Source organism: Lingula anatina, chromosome 2 (assembly GCF_051362555.1).
Source record: "Lingula anatina isolate TDL-2025a chromosome 2, LinAna3.0, whole genome shotgun sequence".
Taxonomy (NCBI): Eukaryota; Metazoa; Brachiopoda; class Lingulata; order Lingulida; family Lingulidae; genus Lingula; species Lingula anatina.
This window is the reverse complement of record NC_141768.1, coordinates 31,323,002-31,342,944: the sequence shown is the minus strand read 5'-3', so window position 1 is coordinate 31,342,944 and position 19,943 is coordinate 31,323,002. Positions and strand designations below refer to the sequence as shown.

At 36.2% G+C, this 19,943-nt stretch overlaps 1 long non-coding RNA gene across 3 annotated transcripts in view; it reads left to right on the top strand.

Annotated features, from left to right (window-relative positions):
- LOC147763589 (uncharacterized) overlaps window positions 1–8,158 on the top strand; it is a 144,862-nt gene extending 136,704 nt beyond the window's left edge. The window contains exons 2-3 of one of the 3 annotated variants that reach the window (XR_015333010.1): window positions 7,070–7,217; window positions 7,535–8,158. This is a non-coding gene — a long non-coding RNA (uncharacterized LOC147763589). Of the gene's footprint in view, window positions 1–6,565; window positions 7,218–7,534 lie in introns of those variants that run through there. The other 2 variants (XR_015333011.1, XR_015333009.1) reach the window with 2 other exon arrangements.
- The last annotated feature ends 11,785 nt before the right edge of the window (window positions 8,159–19,943 follow it).

The following is a 19,943-nucleotide window of genomic DNA, read 5'->3' as shown; positions in this document are numbered from 1 at the left end:
TAATTTTCACAAAACTTGTTCAATATTTGTGAAATTTGGAGAGATGATGCTTAGCAATAACAAAAATCTGTGATAAGCTTAACAGTTGACAGTGTGTGATAGAATTGTAGTTGTCTGACATTTTGTATGCGAAGAGTGAGAATTATCTACAATATTTTTTTTTCAATTTCACAACATCTAATTAGACTCACATTAAACATCAAATATTATGATTTGAGTTTGTTTGTGTAAGAGGTGACAAATTACCCATAATTGTCCTCTAGAAAAGAATATATACCCATTTAAGACATCTCCTTACTACCAAAACCAGATGCAGATTCCTCCTTACAATCGGTTTCTGGAATAGGGTTTAGCACACCATTTGACAATGTCCTAAAGCTTGCCATATACCATCTATTGTACACATGGATGAGACATAGCATTGCTCTTGCTGTTGTCTTTTGCTGTCTGTTTTTCCTATAGGAATTAGCCCTGACCAGACAGGAAGAATCAGTTCACCAAAAAATCCATCACGCTGTATGGAAAAGGTCACCTAGAAAAAGAACAATATGTTTGATAAAAGTGAAAATTGAATTCTAAAAATTGACAAATTTCCCACATTAAAATAGTAGAAAAATAATTTTGATAAACTTAACCTAAACAGTTGACTATGTCTAATAAAAGGGACATTTTCAGAACATATAAATTTGAGAAAACTGAAAATGACATTGAAAAGACTGCCAAATTCCATGGCTTAAAATAGTTTAACGTTAATAATTTTCACAAATCTTGTCTAATATTTGTGAAATTTAGATAGATGAGGCAAAACAACAATACAAATCTGTGATAAGCTCATCAGTCGACTGTGTCTCACTTAAAAGATTTTTTTGGACAATTAATTTGAGAAAATTGAAAATGACACTGAGAAGACTGCAAAATGCGGTGCCTTAAAATAGTTAAACGTTAATAATTTTCACAAAACTTGTTCAATATTTGTGAAATTTAGACAGATGATGCATAACAATAATAAAAATCTGTGATAAGCTCATCAATTGAATATGTCTCATGAAAAACATTTTTCAGAGCATATAAATGTGAGAAAACTGAAAATGACATTGAAAAGACTGCCAAATTCCATGGCTTAAAATAGTTAAACATTAATAATTTTCACAAATCTTGTTTAATATTTGTGAAATTTGGATAGATGATGCATAACAACAATACAAATCTGTGATAAGCTCATCAGTTGACTGTGTCTCATTAAAAAGATTTTTTTGGACAATAAATTTGAGAAAATTGAAAATGACACTGAGAAGACTGCAAAATGCGGTGCCTTAAAATAGTTAAATGTTAATAATATTCACAAAACTTGTTCAATATTTGTGAAATTTGGAGAGATGATGCTTAACAATAATAAAAATATGTGATAAGCTCATCAGTTGACTGCATCTCATGAAAAACATTTTTCAGGGCATATAAATGTGAGAAAACTGAAAATGACATTGAAAAGACTGCCAAATTCCATGGCTTAAAATAGTTAAACGTTAATAATTTTCACAAATCTTGTCTAATGTTTGTGAAATTTGGATAGATGATGCATATCAACAATAAAAATCTGTGATAAGCTCATCAGTTGACTGTGTCTCATAAAAAAGATTTTTTTGGACAATAAAATTGAGAAAACAGAAAATGACATTGAAAAGACTGCAAAATGCGGTGCCTTAAAATAGTTAAACGTTAATAATTTTCACAAATCTTGTTCCAGATTTGTGAAATTTGGACAGATGATGCATAACAATAATAAAAATCTGTGATAAGCTCATCAGTTGACCGTGTTTCATGAAAAACATTTTTCAGAGCATATAAATGTGAAAAAAATGAAAATGACATTGCAAAGACTGCAAAATTCCATGGCTTGAAATAGTTAAACGTTAATAATTTTCACAAATCTTGTTCAAGATTTGTGAAATTTGGACAGATGATGCATAACAACAATAAAAATCTGTGATAAGCTCATCAGTAGACTGTGTCTCATGAAAAAGATTTTTTTTGGACAATTAATTTGAGAAAACTGAAAATAACACTGAAACGACTGCCAAATTCCATGGCTTAAAATAGTTAAACGTTAATAATTTTCACAAATCTTGTCTAACATTTGTGAAATTTGGATAGATGATGCATAACAACAATAAAAATCTGCGATAAGCTCATCAGTTGACTGTGTCTCATGAAAAAGATTTTTTTTGGACAATAAATTTGAGAAAACTGAAAATAACACTGAAACGACTGCCAAATTCCATGGCTTAAAATAGTTAAACGTTAATAATTTTCACAAATCTTGTCTAATATTTGTGAAATTTGGATAGATGATGCATAACAACAATAAAAATCTGTGATAAGCTCATCAGTTGACTGTGTCTCATAAAAAAGATTTTTTTGGACAATAAAATTGAGAAAACAGAAAATGACATTGAAAAGACTGCAAAATGCGGTGCCTTAAAATAGTTAAACGTTAATAATTTTCACAAATCTTGTTCAAGATTTGTGAAATTTGGACAGATGATGCATAACAATAATAAAAATCTGTGATAAGCTCATCAGTTGACTGTGTTTCATGAAAAACATTTTTCAGAGCATATAAATGTGAAAAAACTGAAAATGACATTGCAAAGACTGCCAAATTCCATGCCTTAAAATAGTTAAACGTTAATAATTTTCACAAATCTTGTCTAATATTTGTGAAATTTGGACAGATGATGCATATCAACAATAAAAATCTGTGATGAGCTCATCAGTTGACTGTGTCTCATGAAAAAGATTTTTTTTGGACAATTAATTTGAGAAAACTGAAAATAACACTGAAACGACTGCCAAATTCCATGGCTTAAAATAGTTAAACGTTAATAATTTTCGTAAATCTTGTCTAATATTTGTGAAATTTGGATAGATGATGCATAACAACAATAAAAATCTGCGATAAGCTCATCAGTTGACTGTGTCTCATGAAAAAGATTTTTTTTGGACAATAAATTTGAGAAAACTGAAAATAACACTGAAACGACTGCCAAATTCCATGGCTTAAAATAGTTAAAGGTTAATAATTTTCACAAATCTTGTCTAATATTTGTGAAATTTGGACAGATGATGCATAACAATAATAAAAATATGTGATAAGCTCATCAGTTGACTGTGTTTCATGAAAAACATTTTTCAGAACATATAAATGTGAGAAAACTGAAAATGACATTGAAAAGACTGCAAAATGCGGTGCCTGAAAATAGTTAAACGTTAATAATTTTCACAAATCTTGTCTAATATTTGTGAAATTTGGACAGATGATGCATAACAATAATAAAAATCTGTGATAAGCTCATCAGTTGACTGTGTTTCATGAAAAACATTTTTCAGAACATATAAATGTGAGAAAACTGAAAATGACATTGAAAAGACTGCCAAATTCCATGGCTTAAAATAGTTTAACGTTAATAATTTTCACAAATCTTGTCTAATATTTGTGAAATTTGGATAGATGATGCATAACAACAATAAAAATCTGTGATAAGCTCATCAGTTGACTGTGTCTCATTAAAAAGATTTTTTTTTGGACAATAAAATTGAGAAAATTGAAAATGAAACTGAAAAGACTGCAAAATGCTGTGCCTTAAAATAGTTAAATATTAATAATTTTCACAAAACTTGTTCAATATTTGTGAAATTTGGAGAGATGATGCTTAGCAATAACAAAAATCTGTGATAAGCTCATCAGTTGACTGCATCTCATGAAAAACATTTTTCAGAGCATATAAATGTGAGAAAACCGAAAATGACATTGAAAAGACTGCCAAATTCCAAGGCTTAAAATAGTTAAACGTTAATAATTTTCACAAATCTTGTCTAATATTTGTGAAATTTGGATAGATGATGCATAACAACAATAAAAATCTGTGATAAGCTCATCAGTTGACTGGGTTCAATGAAAAAGATTTTTTTTTTTTTTTTGGACAATATATTTGAGAAAACTGAAAATATCACTGAAAAGACTGCCAAATTCCAAGGTATAAAATAGTTAAACGTTAATAATTTTCACAAATCTTGTCCAATATTTGTGAAATTTGTACAAATAATTCCTAAGATCAATAAAAAATCTGCGATAAGCTCATCAGTTGACTGGGTTCAATGAAAAAGATTTTTTTTTTTTTTTTTTTTGGACAATATATTTGAGAAAACTGAAAATATCACTGAAAAGACTGCCAAATTCCAAGGTATAAAATAGTTAAACGTTAATAATTTTGACAAATCTTGTCCATTATTTGTGGAATTTGGACAAATGATACTTTACAATAATAAAAATCTGTGATAAGCTTATCAGCTGACTGTGTGTAATAGAAGTGTAGCTTATTGACATTTTGTATGAGAAGACTGAGAATTATCAAAAACATTTTTTTTTTCAATTTCACAACATCTAATTAGCTTCATATTAAACATCAAATGTTATGATTTGAGTTTGTTTGTGTAAGAGGTGACAAATTACCCATAATTGTCTTCTGGGAAACAATATATACCCATTCAAGACTTCTCCTTACTACTAATACCAGATGCAGATTCCTCCTTACAATTTGTTTTTGGAATTGGGGTTTAGCACACCTTTTGACAATGTCCCAAAGCTTGCCTACTACCTATTGTAGACATGGATGACACAATCCATTGCTCTTGCTGCTGTCTTTTGCTGCCTGTTTTTTCTATAGGAATTGGCCATGACCAGACAGGAAGTATCAGTTCACCAAAAAAGCCCCCACGCTGTATGGAAAAGGTCACCTGGAAGAGAAATGTACAATGTATTTTTAAAAAAATGGAAATTCAATTTTAAAAAGTGATATATTTATCAGACTAAAATAGCTAAACATTAATAATTTTGATTAAGTTGGATTTAAAAGTTGATTGTGTCTAATGGAAAGGCTCATCTGGAAAAAGAACAGCAAGTTTGGAAAAAAGTGAAAATATCGCCAGTTTTTGAGATATAAGGGATAGAAAATTTGCAAAGTTCAGTTCATGGTGAAAATTAGGTCAAAGGTCAATTTCAGGATCACAGTTAGATTGGCAGTATATGACATCATTTTCAAGTTCAATGAGGGTAAGAAATACTCCCCCTTAATCACCAATCACGAAGAATTAAAACAGGGCAATCACCAATCACGAAGATATATTCAGGTCAATCACCAATCACGAGGATTTGAAAGCTATCACCATTCATCAAGATAGAAAATTGCTATACTTGCAGGAATGCAAAGAATTCATAACATTCCCAGAATAATTAATTTCGTATGTTGAATGACATGAATCGTCTGTTTAGAGATATTCAGCCATTCTTATTGGTCAGGATTCCCGTGACAGAGACTAAGGCGATGATATACGAATAGAACAGGAAAGTAACAAACTACTCACATTTCCACTTTTCTACCTGCCTTGTTTGAAGAGTTTGTTGAATTTATCTCCAGTGAATGATCGCCCTACAATCATGATACAAAGTTTGGGACTATCTAGAACAAATTACTCTAATGCTAATTAAACATTTTTACGACTCACGTTGATGAATTCGTACCAATTAATAACGCGTAACAAAGAAGTTCCTGAATCACGTTTCACGCAGAATATTGCGCTCCAATAATGTACCACGCTCGAAAAATAAGGCCAGTCACGTGTAACACAAAAGGTATTAATTATGGGTGTATCTTTGCCAGTTTTGGAGACATGAAGATTGGAAAACTTGCAAAGTGCAGTTCATAATGAAAAGTAGGTCAAAGGTCAATTTTAAGGTCACAGTTAGATTACCAGTATATGACGTCCTTAGTTCAATAGTAACTATGGGCATAGCTCTGCTAATTTTGGAATAATTCACATTTCATTTTCACCACTGAATATTGCAACATTGTATTTTTTTATATAGTGCAATGAAAAAACCATGTCGAAAACAAAAAAAAAAAAAAAGGACACCACCTCCAGTATTACATTTGACAAGTTCTACAAAAAATGCAAAAAACAAAAGGTCTCTAGCTTTTACGGTTCCAGAATTAGAGAGAGTTTTCAGTTTCGGTATCTAATGATTGCTTCTCCCATGAAAATGCACCGATTAACCCCATACTCCCAAAGATGAAAGGAGTTGCTGATTGTAATCCCTCACTATAATATGACAGCTTAGGTCTGTGTAGTTTCTGAAAATTGGTACAAACAATTGATCATCAGCTGAGTTTATTTTTCCAAATGAAAGTCATTGACATAGGAACTGCAAAGGTAAAAGTCAGGCTTTTTAAGTTTATTTATGATAACTATGTCACTTATTAAATTTAGTGCTAATGATTTAACTTACGGTACTTTTCAAAAGTTTTAAGTTTTTGCTATAACATACTGAAACAAACAAGAAGTACAGCTTTCAGTTTTAGGTTGACAAAAATAGTTTTCTGTTATTAATTTATCATAGAGGTGATTTCATGGCCAAATTTAATTTCAGAAAATCCCTATTTTAGTTCAAGTTATATGTAATTAAATTATGTTTAGATGTCTTAAAATTATATTAAGTAAATATATTTCAGTAAATTACATTAAACTTCTACACAAATCAAGTCAGATGTCAGTGTATAATAAATGTATTTAGATGTCCAAGTTAAAATTACATTAAAGTTCTGCAGGATGTTTTCAGGACTGAATAACTTCATTTATGGCTTCATCTTCTATTTAAAGTTTAAATCCGCCTTGGTCTAATTGTGTTAAAGGTCTCCTGCAGTATGTCTTAATTCTGTTAACTGGCTTCAATATCTCTGACTTGTTAAGGAATCACTGTAATGTAATTGTCCTTATGTATTAGTATATAAGGAGAAGAATTTGCAATATACTGTCATTAGAGTCTTGTGTCTTCACATGAAGTAGTCAGAAGTAGTGTAGAGTAGAACATATAGTCAGCAGATAGAAGTGGACCAGTGACACCAATACCTGGATTGTACAGAATAAAGGTAGAGATCACATAGATTGTAGTGAGTCTCTAGAAACCAACCAAAGGCTTGGTGTTAAATTTATGCAAATTAAACATGACTTCCAGCCAGTTGTGGATAGCTGCAAAATGGACTTGAAGGTCATTAAAGATGGATCTGTGCATCTAGACCTTTAGCAAACAATTAGAGGAGCACCTTATTGGAGCTACTTTCAAAGTGAACCATGTGGTTGCACACTCAAAGTACAAGACTGAGGTTATTAAAAGGGATTCCATCCAAGCTATGCTTGATAATCTTAATTAATATTTTGATTTTAAACCCATATGATATTAATTGATTTCCCCAATACATTACAAGTTGTGCCATTAAAGATTATGAGTTTTCTTAAATTATTCATTCCTTTTTAAGTACTCGCTTTGATTTATAACAAATTTAATGACTTTTTCAATTATAGCCAAATATTATTATTTATAATTATTTTCAAATCAATAATTTAATTTTTCTTTTTATTAAAAAGAAGTTTTTACTTTGTGTGCATCTTAGAATTTAGTTCTGTATTGTATTATTCCCAGATTCCCTGACCAGGAGCTGATGTCCTCTTTCTGTGTTTTGGGGATGAAGCCCATTTCTCTACTCAGTCAGGATGAGCTGCAGTGTTGGGGGGATGAATCCATGGAAATGCTGACATCTCACTTTGGGGAGAAAATGCACACAATGAATTCAAAGGAATCTGTGTCCAAGACCCTTATTGATGCTCAAGAGGTGAAGAAAGAATGGAGAATTGTAAAAAAATGATCTTCTTACTCAGTGTTACCCAAGGCATTCAACTGCAAAACTCTGGGAATTGATAGCTACTGATCATAAGGATCAATTTCCAAATCTCATAATGTTAGCCTCTTTGGCACTGGCACATCCAGTGCACACAGCGGATTGGAAAAAAATTAATTACAACTGCACTAAGAAATAGACTCAATCCAGAGAAAATTGATGCACTCATGAGAATAAAAATAGAAGGAAGGGATTACTTTGATTTTGTTAGTTGTCTAAAAAATTGGAGGCAAAAAAGCAGAGGGTGATTTTCCACTTGTAATCATAAGTAAACTGACTTTGCTTTTATGAGACAGTGCATGAGAATTAAACTGTTGTTTCTGTCAATAAAACAGGCCCTCCTGATATGGATGTGGTTTGAAACATCACTACAGGTTTTATTGTTATTAAAGAGAAAAAAAATCAGATTGAATAAAAAAAAAAAAGAATAAAGCACCAAATCAATATGTAATTTACCTCTAGTATTACAATATTGATGACCATCAAATGTATTAAAACATGATTACCAAAAAAATCCCACTCATAGGCAAAAATCCCACTGCTTCATTTCCAGTGGGATAAAATATCCCTGCATTTAGCATAGTTTCACTCCTCACATATGTATATATTTGACATGAGGACTATAATGGAAGGGCAGCATTAACCCTCTGCCACCCAAAGGCACTTGTGATGACACAAAAACGTAAATTTAACTGATGGTTTAAAAAGTATAAATTTACGAAAATCTTATACGTGTAACACAATAGAAAAAAATTATCTAAGCTATATTTTGGTAAATTTGATATTGATCTTTAAATTTGAAAAAAGGCTCCTTTATTAGTACAATCTTTGCCATAAACTTTTCAGTTTTCTGGCCAATTGGACCACCAGTTTCCTAAAATCTACTGGATTTACTGAGGTCCAAGTAAATTTTTGAATAAACTACACATTTTCACCTACTGCATTACTATTTGTAATAACAAGACACGGGTTTTGTCACATTTTTTCTTTAGAATCATCATATAACAGTTATATTGAACAAAAAAAAAAATAGATCAAAAGTCACCTATCTGGTGCATACCTAGTGTCATTATTATTTTCTTAGCACCTAGCCAGTGCCAGCTTGCAAGGTCTATAATTATACATGGCACAGGGCTGCAATACTGAACAACCTATTTTCTTGTGTGAAAACTAGGCAATGTGTGTGACCGTAGATGATCTATTTCACTGGCCAGTCATTTTAAACTAAAAACGGAATAAACATAGAATCCATGGGTCAAGCAGTTAGTGAGTAGGAAAAAATTGCTCCTTACCCCAGGAAAAATCATTGGGGGGGGGGGGGGGGGGGGGGGGGGGGAGGGGGAGGGTTAGATCCAGTGGATAACTTGTTTAACTACAAGCAATAAGTTGAACAAATGCCATGTACAGTTTTTAAATAATGTGACCTTTAAAAAGTTTGAATCAATTGCAGCTAAACAGTGTTATGCTCATGACATTTTGGCTATATTTTCAGCTTTTCACTTTTACTTTTTTTTAATACTTTAAACTTTTTTTTTGCAGTTACGAACAACCTTGTGGGGAGATAAAACAGTGTTATAAGTTTTACATTGCAGCAGTTTTTACAAAATGTCTTAAATTTCATTCAAAAATTTTAAAATGGCCCATAAGGCCATATTTGACAATCATGCAGCAACAGATGGGTATCCATGGAAGCTTTGTTACTATGGAAACACATTCTAAGAAAACCAGATATAATCAAAGTTTTCTAGGCATGAAATTTTCTACTTTTCTACTCACATATATATTGTATACCTGATCCTGCCAGGTGTCAAATAACAGAGATGCCCACCTCTGGAAATCTAAAATCTGGAGATTCTAAAATTTTGCTCAATAAGGGGGGGGTTGTGCTCAGGTGCTCAGTGGGGGGGGGGGGGGGGGGGGGGGGGGGGGGGACCCCTATCTCAAACAATTAGAAGATAAGTTTTCAAGAGATCACCCAACTATTCTGAAAATAAATCGACAGGGCGTTAGCTGACAGTGGTGAATATTTGTAAAAGTCGGGGGGGGGGGGGGGGGGGACCCCTATCTCAAACAATTAGAAGAGAAGTTTTCAAGAGATCACCCAACTATTCTGAAAATAAATCGACAGGGCGTTAGCTGACAGTGGTGAATATTTGTAAAAGTCGGGGGGGGGGGGGGGGGGACCCCTATCTCAAACAATTAGAAGAGAAGTTTTCAAGAGATCACCCAACTATTCTGAAAATAAATCGACAGGGCGTTAGCTGACAGTGGTGAAAATTTGTAAAAGTCGCTTTTATCCGGGAGATTTGGTTACATGTACGGGTGACCGGTAGATTCGTTCTGTATCCGGGAGACTCCCAGATTATCCGGGAGAGTCGACATGTATACAACAAGCCCAAATGAATGTCTATTGGGTAAGTCTTTATACTTACCCAATAAACTAAAATGCACTCCTTTTCGATTGTGTTAACTTGCAAAACTAAATGTATTCCGCGCTTTCCAATCCCGAAAAATCTTCACTGAATCTTTGAATATGTAAGGCAAGGTGCCAGTGGCGATTGAATGGGAGAAGATGGCATTTTGTTACGTAGTAAATAATCCTAGATATATTCCATAACGTGCGAAATGCTTGAAAATAGTATTCCGATCCGAAAGAACAAGTCTGTTGATGAAAAAAAAAAGACCCGCAGTGAAAACGCAATCAACATATCTGTCACAACTAACACACTATATCGGAGGAGAATCGGGGCACATCAGGCGCATTCAAATATAAATTGATGATATATTGGTTGAAAAGAATTTGATTTTATAAGCATTGTTCATTATTTAAAAGGAAGGAAGTTTTTTGAAAACGGTAGGCCTATATGTAGGCCCTATCTGTCTTGTTTGAGTTCTATACTCTGGTAGTTGACACCCTCCAAGGACTAGTGTACGGCAGTTTGGCAGAATTATTAAACCCCATTCTACCTCTCAATTTGATATTGTCTTGATTTAATTTGGTTAGATAAGAAAAGGAAGACGGAATGTGGGCCTCAATGTTCTAGGTCATTTCTGAACTAAGGGTGGAGCCTGGAGAGCTTATAACAAGGCCATCAAATATCAATAACGTTCAGCAGACGAGAACAATCGGCTCTCTAGCCAATCGTTGCATTTTCCCAAATTAAAAAGCAAACAAAACAAAAAAACATCTGCTTGAGAAAATTAAGAAATTTTTATAGAATTTGGCGGTAATACAAAAAAAAAAAAAATCCAGCAGGCAATAGCCGAACTTTCTCCATTCATGTTACACAGCTGTACTCGCCTAGTGTAGAAATGGCACATGAAATACAACTATGTACCTCACGTGGAGAAGGCCGTGGGGGGGGGGGGGGGGGGGGGGGGCGTGGAGAAGGCTGCAGGGAGGTGTAAATCCGTGGGGAAGGCCGCGGGGAGGGGTAGAGACGTGGAGAAGGCCGTGGGGAGGGGCAGGGACGTGGAGAAGGCCGTGGGGAGGGGCATGAATGTGGAGAAGGCCGTGGGGAGGGGCAGGGACGTGGAGAAGGCCGTGGGGAGGGGCATGAATGTGGAGAAGGCCGTGGGGAGGGGCAGGGACGTGGAGAAGGCCGTGGGGAGGGGCAGGAATGTGGAGAAGGCCGTGGGGAGGGGCAGGGATGTGGAGAAGGCCGCTGGGAGGGGCAGGGACGTGGAGAAGGTCGTGGGGAGGGGCAGGGATGTGGAGAAGGCCGCTGGGAGGGGCAGGGACGGGGAGAAGGTCGTGGCGAGGGGCAGGGATGTGGAGAAGACCGTGTGGAGGGGCAGGGACGTGGAGAAGGGCGTGGGGAGGGGCAGCGAAGTGGAAAAGGCCGTGGGGAGGGGCAGGGAAGTGGAAAAGGCCGTGGGGAGGGGAAGGGATGTGGAGAAGGCCGTGGATGGGGGGCAAAAATGAAATTAGAAAAAAAGATGATAAATTTCGGAGCTTGTTTATTTCTGTCATGGGGCAGTGGTAAAACAATTAAAACTTCCAGTAATTTCATCAAAGAGATACCTGTAGAGTGAGGTTATCTGCTTACCCATCACCTGGAGATAGAGTTTTATTAAAAGCAGGCATTTATAATTTTTCTCAATATGGCATTTTCATTTTCATTATTAAATTCATTACAGGGGGATTGTCCGGGGGGGGGGGCGTCCTGATACCTGGATAGATATTTGATCTCTTAGATTATCTAAAGACCAAGATGAATAAGAAAATTTGAAGCTTTTTTTAATTATACATCAACGAAATTGCTTTGGGAAGAGGATCAAGAAATGTAAGTTGACTTATCAAGTTATCATTTATGGCAGCAGTTTCAATAAAATTTTGTTTGGGACTTCCAGGCCTTATAAACGGATCAGGCGTTTACTGACACTAGCTGCAAATCTTTAGTACTAACGCCTATATTAACCACAAAACCCACGGATTAGCCAACGCACCACACAGTTATTTAACACCAACGAAGCAAAACCTATAGCACTAACATTCATCCGCTCTGGTAGTGTTGGATAATCTGTATGTTTTGTGGTTAAAATGGGTGTTAGAGCTAAAAGATCAGCGGGTAGTGTTAGTAAAAGCAGTGGCGGATTTGGAGGGGGGAGGGTTCTGAAAAAAATCACACTAATATTCCCCTATTGGATTTAGAATATTGACTAGCTGATTTACAGTGCTAAACCGTATCAAATACCAAATGGCACCGTTCGCCCTCTAAAAATACCAAAAGTTTTAGGGCCCTTCACCGGTAGAACCCCACGCCATGTAAAAGGGGGTGGGTGTTGATTTCGCATCCGCGGACCCCCCCCCCCCCCCCCCCCCCCACCACCACCACCACCACCACCTTCAAATAACCCTGGATCCGCCCCTGTAAAGCTGTCGAAGAGGAAATACGTCGAAGAGAGCCACGGCCCCGGAAGTATAAATTTGACTGAGAGCTGTCTGAAAAAGAAATTAAAAAACCAGGTTTTCAGCTCACCTTATCTACACCTGAATAAAGTTGATCAACCATGCCAGGTTAGGAATGGGAGGAAAGAATGTAAAATTCGAACACATTTTCATTCGCCGCCAGTTTTAACTCGACTGCTGGGGTTATGTGATGGGCGGTCGCACTTGCCAATACTTCCATGTACCAGTGAATAACCAGTTATCATGCACGAATGGTAACAGTTTACTCAGGGGCGGATGACAGGCCTCAGATGCGAAACTGACCCTCGCCCCCTCCTCCATCCCCTTTGACGTGGGGTTCGGGGCCCGCTGAAGGGTACCGATAATTTTTGGTATTTTAGAGGGCGAACAGTGCCATTTGCTACGGTCTAGAACTATGATTAAGCTGGTCAAGAGAGGAGTATTGGTGTGGTTTAATATCCAGAAACTGAAGGGGTGGGGGCAGGACCCCCCTGAGACCCCCCTAAACAAGCCACTGCTCAGGCTGCCTGTGCTGCGGTCTCGGCCTCATTGCGACGACAAGCACAAATCCATGCGTTGTGATTACGGATGGCAGGAAAGGTCTCAAAAAGTGTTAAATTTCGACCAGTTTTCGCTCCCACAAAAAAAAGAAGAAGAAGGAGAAGAAGAAATAGAAGCCTGTCCCTTCCTGTGTTGACGGGAAAAAGTGGGCAGGGGGCTTTAAAAACAACTTCATTAAATTAAACCAAGAATTTCAAGTCTTTGATTAGACCAGCCCGACTTATTCCTATTCACACGTAATTGAAATCTGGAGTTTTTATACTTAATTTTATACTACTAAAAATATATCGCATATTTAAGCTCGAAAGATTGTAAACGCATTGCATAAAATTGTTTTCAGTTTTAATTTGTCAGTTTTAATTGTGTAGTTTAATTGAAAACAACAGTTTTCACGCACGCTCCTGTCAATATACAGAGACGGGCTACTTATTGCCCCGGCCCTTTATAAGGAACGAACAAAACCGGTAGTTTTTAATTTTACCTGGTCACTAACATCATTATCTCGGCATTTCTCTCTCCGTAGCTCATGAAAAAGATGGCAAGGTTTTACTTTTTATACCATTCGTTCTCTAAAAATGACCCAAAAATATTCATCGGGTGTAAAAGAACATGAGTATGATTAAAGTAATATGTTCAGTTCGTATACGAAGTTCCGATTTCGTACGAGCACCAAAGAAAGGATCATGGAGCAACAAACATCGACAACAACGTTAATTCATGTATAGTCATTTTACATCATATCCAGAAAAAGAATGACAACTGATTTTTAGTACAATTAAAAACGCCTGTGAAAGAACCCGGGACTCTTTCACGTTGTTAAATTTCAGTCTCTCGGTTGAAATAAAAAAAACCGATGTTTTTTAACGCGCTGCAAGAAAAAAAAAAGAAAAGAAAATGCGCTACACCTTCAGAATGTTACGACATATATTGATATAGACAGGAATGTGTCAAATTCAAACAGGCTAATTCAGCTTTGATGAAAAGTGTTAATCGCACACGACTATGAATGACAGTTTTTTTTAAACAACGTCAAACACAATTACTACACTCTTCTCTCCGAACATGTAAAACCCCCTATATCCTTTGATTGACAAGATGCCAATCAAATTCATTAGTTTTAATAGCTGCTGTCAAATAATAACAGCTTGATTGGCAGGTTATATAAACAAACGTCAATCACAATCATTACACGGTGGATCACTATAGTCGTCGAACACATTTAGTTCAAGCTTCCTACACCCTTTGATTGACAAGGTGCCAATCAAATTCAGCTAGTTTTGATAGTTGCTGTCAAAAAATAACAGATCGATTGGCAGGTTATATAAACAAACGTCAATCATCGCGCACTGTGATTTCTCTCGCTGTGAAACAGTGAGTACGCCGAAAGAGAGCGCTAAAATCTGAAGTTAGTAATTAAATTGCAAAATATTTCAAGAGAATATGTGCAACATGTTTCCAAAACTAGTTCTCTTTTTGAACCCTTCAGCGTCTCTAATACGACACTCTAGATTACAAACTATTTTGTAAAAAGAAGAATTTAGCAAAAGCATCCAATTTAAAAAGCAGATTCAAGTAAAGAAATATGACATTTGACGTTATTCTGGAGGTAGCGCATGGGTCATTTCAAAATTAGTTCAACTATGTACCCCAGTATGTGCGTGGAAGAAGGAAGAATAAATGTTTTTGCATTATGTGTGGAATATTGACAGGTTCTTTTACTATCAAAGACTTTCTGCAAATAAATAAATTAATTAATTAAACGATACTAATTCATCTTCATTAAAGGTGACATTCGTGGTTGAGGTAAGTGGTTTAATTTTTGTGGGGGTAATTGTCAGCAAGGACAATAATAAGATAAGTGGATGGGAAAGAAAAATATAATTGTTAACAAAAATATTACTATCCTATTTAAAAAACAAACCGCTACTTTGCTCTTGTAACTATTTTGTTGGTTTATTTTACTGCAGTAAAGCGTGGATAAAATAGTTCAAAACGCCCTCACAGTGCCCTTGTTTATGCGACTTCAGCTGCTGGGGTTAGGTGAAGGGGCGAGGACAGGTGTGATTTATTTTTCAGAAACACAGACAGACTACACCTATTCCCGATTACTTTTTATACGCGGTAATATTCTGACGTTTGTCTTGTCTTAACATGGTTGTGACGTCTACCACAAATCTTTCAACACAAAGTCTTAGATCCCCGAGTGAAATACTTATAGGTTTTGGTGACATGATGAAAATCTCTCTTCGTCGAGGTACATTCTACTTCACTAAAGACTGGAACTCACAGTGATGTTAGCTGGTACCTCACGACAACCATGATTATATTTTTAACCAAATATGTTTATCACGAGTGTTGCATCTGAATTTTCTTGATTATTCATTTCATGTGTTCACAGAAAAAATAATTTTCGGATAACAGTTTAGTCTGCAATAAAAATGACAAATATATATCATGCAGTTAATTTTTTAGAAACGAGATAAATGAATATGCTCTTAGTTAAAAAGTAAAAATAAAGTCAACTGGTAATTTACTGCATTTGGATTGCAGAAAAAAAATTAAAACATGCAGTCACCTATATGAATTTGATAGTTTTTTTTTTTATTTTCTACAACTATAAATTTCAAACCTTGTCAATTTAGACTTGTTTTCTAACTAGTCATTGTAAATGACGTCAAATTTTACAAACATGATGTCTACCACATTCAAAAAGGACATCCTTTTTCAAATGAGAGCCAAAGAAATTACATTGTATAGTTTAATACCAGTGGCGGATTTAGGGGGGAGGGGTGTCAAGGGGTCTTGACCCCCCTTCGATTTCTGAAAAAAAAAATTACACCAATGGTCTCCTCTTGAAATTAAAATTTTGAATCAATAGGCACCGTTTGCCTTCTGAAATACCGAAATTTTAGGGGTCCTTCATAGGGCCTCGACCCCACGCTAAGGGGGGAGGTGGGGTCGGCTTCGCATCAGCCGCTTCACAGACAGACTGCATCTAATCCCTGTGCATCTACAGTAACTATGGCAACCTTTCCTGGGATTTGTACAGACAAATGATAGATTTTTTGCTGGCACAGAAGATCACTCCTAAATACACACGCGGGTATATCTATAACTTTAAGAAAGGGTACAGTCATTCTTCTGAAACTTTCCTGAAAGTGGCCTACTTAACAACTCGCTGGCCCAAAGTAAAAGGTCTCGAATAATTATCAAAATTGGGTAAACTTTTGCAGATTAATGTGATTTCGGAGAAGATGAAAGTTCTGAAATCATGACGAAGACAAATGATGAATTTACTTGCTTCATCTTTGTAGTGCTTACATTTTCTTTGTACCTCTGTCAGAATATGAATTATTACTTCGTAACTACTACACACACACACACACACAGAGAGAGAGAGAGAGAGAGAGAGTATTTCTACATAAAGTTAAACTGCAAATGAGCGCAAAGCTTAATTATTTGTGAAAAAAATATTTTTCATGTCGTTATTCGTTATAACAAAACAACAAAGATGAAGATGAATGTTCAGTGACTCAATAATATAAATAAAAATCATGAATCATCCAAGTTCATGAAAGCGAGATCTGGAGCAAAGAGAAAAAGTCGTCTCCAAGACATCTGGGCTCGGTAACTCGAAAGCATCGCGTATTGCGAATAGGCCGAGATGGCTACAATGTATTAAACATGTACATGAATGTGGTGAGTATGGGCAAATCTAGACGCTTGCGCTCGGTCGCAATGCGCGATGCTTTCGAGTTACGGGGCCCTGGACGTCTCCCCCCCTCCCCCCCCCCCCACTCTATAATACCCAGTAATCAGCACCATTATAAATAGACTCTCTCCATATCGAGAGTTCAGAACTGACGGTCAAAATCTGGTATTTGGATTTATTTCCTTTCATGTAGAGAACCTGATTAGGACTGCATTCCCACAGATTTAGATCGATCCATCTGGATCGACCTAAATCCCTGGGGGTTCACGCTAAATTGCTGTCAGCCGAGCGCACAATAGTTAATTATCCCCTTACAGCTTTTAGTAGGCGGGGCATACATTTAAGCCGGTAAAAAGTCTAAAACCATTTGCCCTCCATAACACCAAAATTTTTTCGGGGCCCTTAAGCAGGCCCCGAACCCTACGTCAAGGGGGCGATAGTCGGTTTCGCATCCAAGGTCTATCGTTCTGGACCCCCCCTCCCCCTTCAAATAATCCTGGATCCGCCTCTGCCACGGATATGTTTTTAAATGAATTACTGAATGACGCACCTTCTCAATGATATGCTTATATAGCTGTTCTTTAATAACTACAAGAATTTTTTGTTGTTTGTTTTTTAAAATGCTTGGAAAAAAAGGAGAACCAGAAACAGACCTCTTTCAGACTGTTTTCCTTCAAGTATAGTATAGTTGTTCTCAAAATTTGCATACAGTAGTAGGTGCAATTACATAGTAGGTGCCAAAAATAAAGCTTAGTTAGCTTGTGCCCCACCCTTAATGAATGGCTTAATTTTTATGGGCCCACCCCTTTTAGTAGTCAAAAAATGTGACCCACCCCTACTTTCTCCGCCCCGTACTTTATGATCAGTCTCTCAATAAAGATATATAGCAGTTACTTTTTATAAGCACCTCAATATTAGGAATCATTAATTCATAAAAAGGAAAAGGATACAGAATAGATATAAGTAAAGTAAAGTAACAGTGTGTAGAAGGTAAACGTTGTCTGGATAGGGCATACATGTACAACACATTGGAGTATGGGGGGGGGGGGGGGAGTACTCTCAGGCCCTTCTGGCTGTTACTAAATTCATCCCAGGAGCGAGTCGAGCATTGGTTCGTAAGGCCACACTTTTTAAATTTTATGGATGACATCCTGCGCGCGCACCGATTTTCGTCCGTTCTCAAAAAAAAAAAAAAAAAATTCCCCCTACTCCCCCCCCCTCCAAGGAAGTCGGTTGTCGCAAACGTCGTTATTGAATTTGCCGGAAAATGCAATCGGCAATCCTCGGCTAATTCCGCAAGCTCCATGCTGTCATTGTCGACTGCGGAGACATCCGAGTAGTTTCGAGTGCGGAAAATGAGCTTTCTGCGCATGTGTATTATCACCACGTGGAAATATGGCCGCTTGGCCATCAAATTCATCTCTAGCATTAATTTCAAAATACACGACAATTAAAGTCATAAAGAGAACGGGGGCCGTCGTTTTGGATTGGTTTGCCATTGATATTGGACATGGAGATATCACCTTTTTACAATTATACGAAAGGCTGGCCGCGGCCAGCGATCATCGCCCGGAAAATTTCAGTGACATTCTGTCCAAAGCAGCACATAGGCTTACCAAGGTTTTTTTTGTAGCGAAAAAAGGGTCGACAAGAGCGTCGTGGTATTTGGTGGACTGAAGGTCGGACAGGCCACCCAATAGTTGGCTGCTACGTGTGAGTCGAAGTAGACAAAATGGCATCGACCGAAATTACCTTTTTTAGATTTGGTAGTAGGAAGCATAGGCCTATCTTTGCTTCATTTTTTAACAATTCTGTGAAGTGTTCACAATGCTTAAATTTTCTGAGAGTGCAAATAAAGACACTCTGTTTATTTGATATTTGTTTTATTGATTGCTATACCAACAGAATGCATGAAATAACCTTAAATAGATTTGGTAAAATGCAGCATATATATATTCATGACTTTTTACCTTTCTACGAAGTAGGCCCTATTCACAATGCTTTAATATTTTGAGAGCATGGATAAAGACATGTTGTTAGTTTGATACGTGTTTCTGTGGTAAATTAGTGTTTCTGAAAACTGTGTACTGAAAACATAACTTTTCTTAAGCATTTTTTTTTTGGACTGTTTTTTTTTTTTCGCCCGCTCGCACCGATTTTGGGGTCCCCAGAGGATGTCATCCATAAAAATAAAAAAGTGTGGCCTAATTAGAAAAAAAAACTCTTGAGGAATACTTGATTTGGTAGCTTCAATTATATTTTACTTTTATTGATATTATCAAATTTATTAAATATCAAAATACAGATTAATCAAGATCACCACCCTTGAAATCTCAGGTTTGAGCATCACTTCCTGTCAGCTTTATTACTAAAGACAATCTAATTTGCATATAAAAGAAAAAAAGTCGTTTTTATCTTATGTTGGGTCTTTAACATATTTTTTCATTATTTCTAAAAAGCAATGTTCCTTTTTTTACTGACACATTTATAAATATTTTATCAATATGTGTAATTTATTAATTATATAATCATAAAAAAGACACATTCCAGACGTGCATGACGTAATCTCTCCCAAGTCATAAAAGTAGTAAAATAGCGATGACTGGTGAAGTAGGTCAATTGCCTGTGTTATTCTCCCATACGATTATTGATTTTTTCTAACGTGGAACATTTTAGGGGGAGGACACGGAGAGAGAGGATCAAATTACCAAAAATATTCGGCATGCATGGAATCACTTAAAGCAGAATATACTGCAAAAAATTTAGAAAGGGTGTTAAAAACAAGACCCATTCATTCAATTTCAGCGAGTACAAGTTTACAGATATTATGAGATCTTTGTGTTTCAACTGCCTCTCCCTAAAATGGCGCTGACCGAGTTAACTCTTCCGCTCCCGGAAACGCAGAGAATCCAGCGCCAAGTGGCAGCATAAGACCCGACAACGATACCGGATACGTGCACACAGTAGC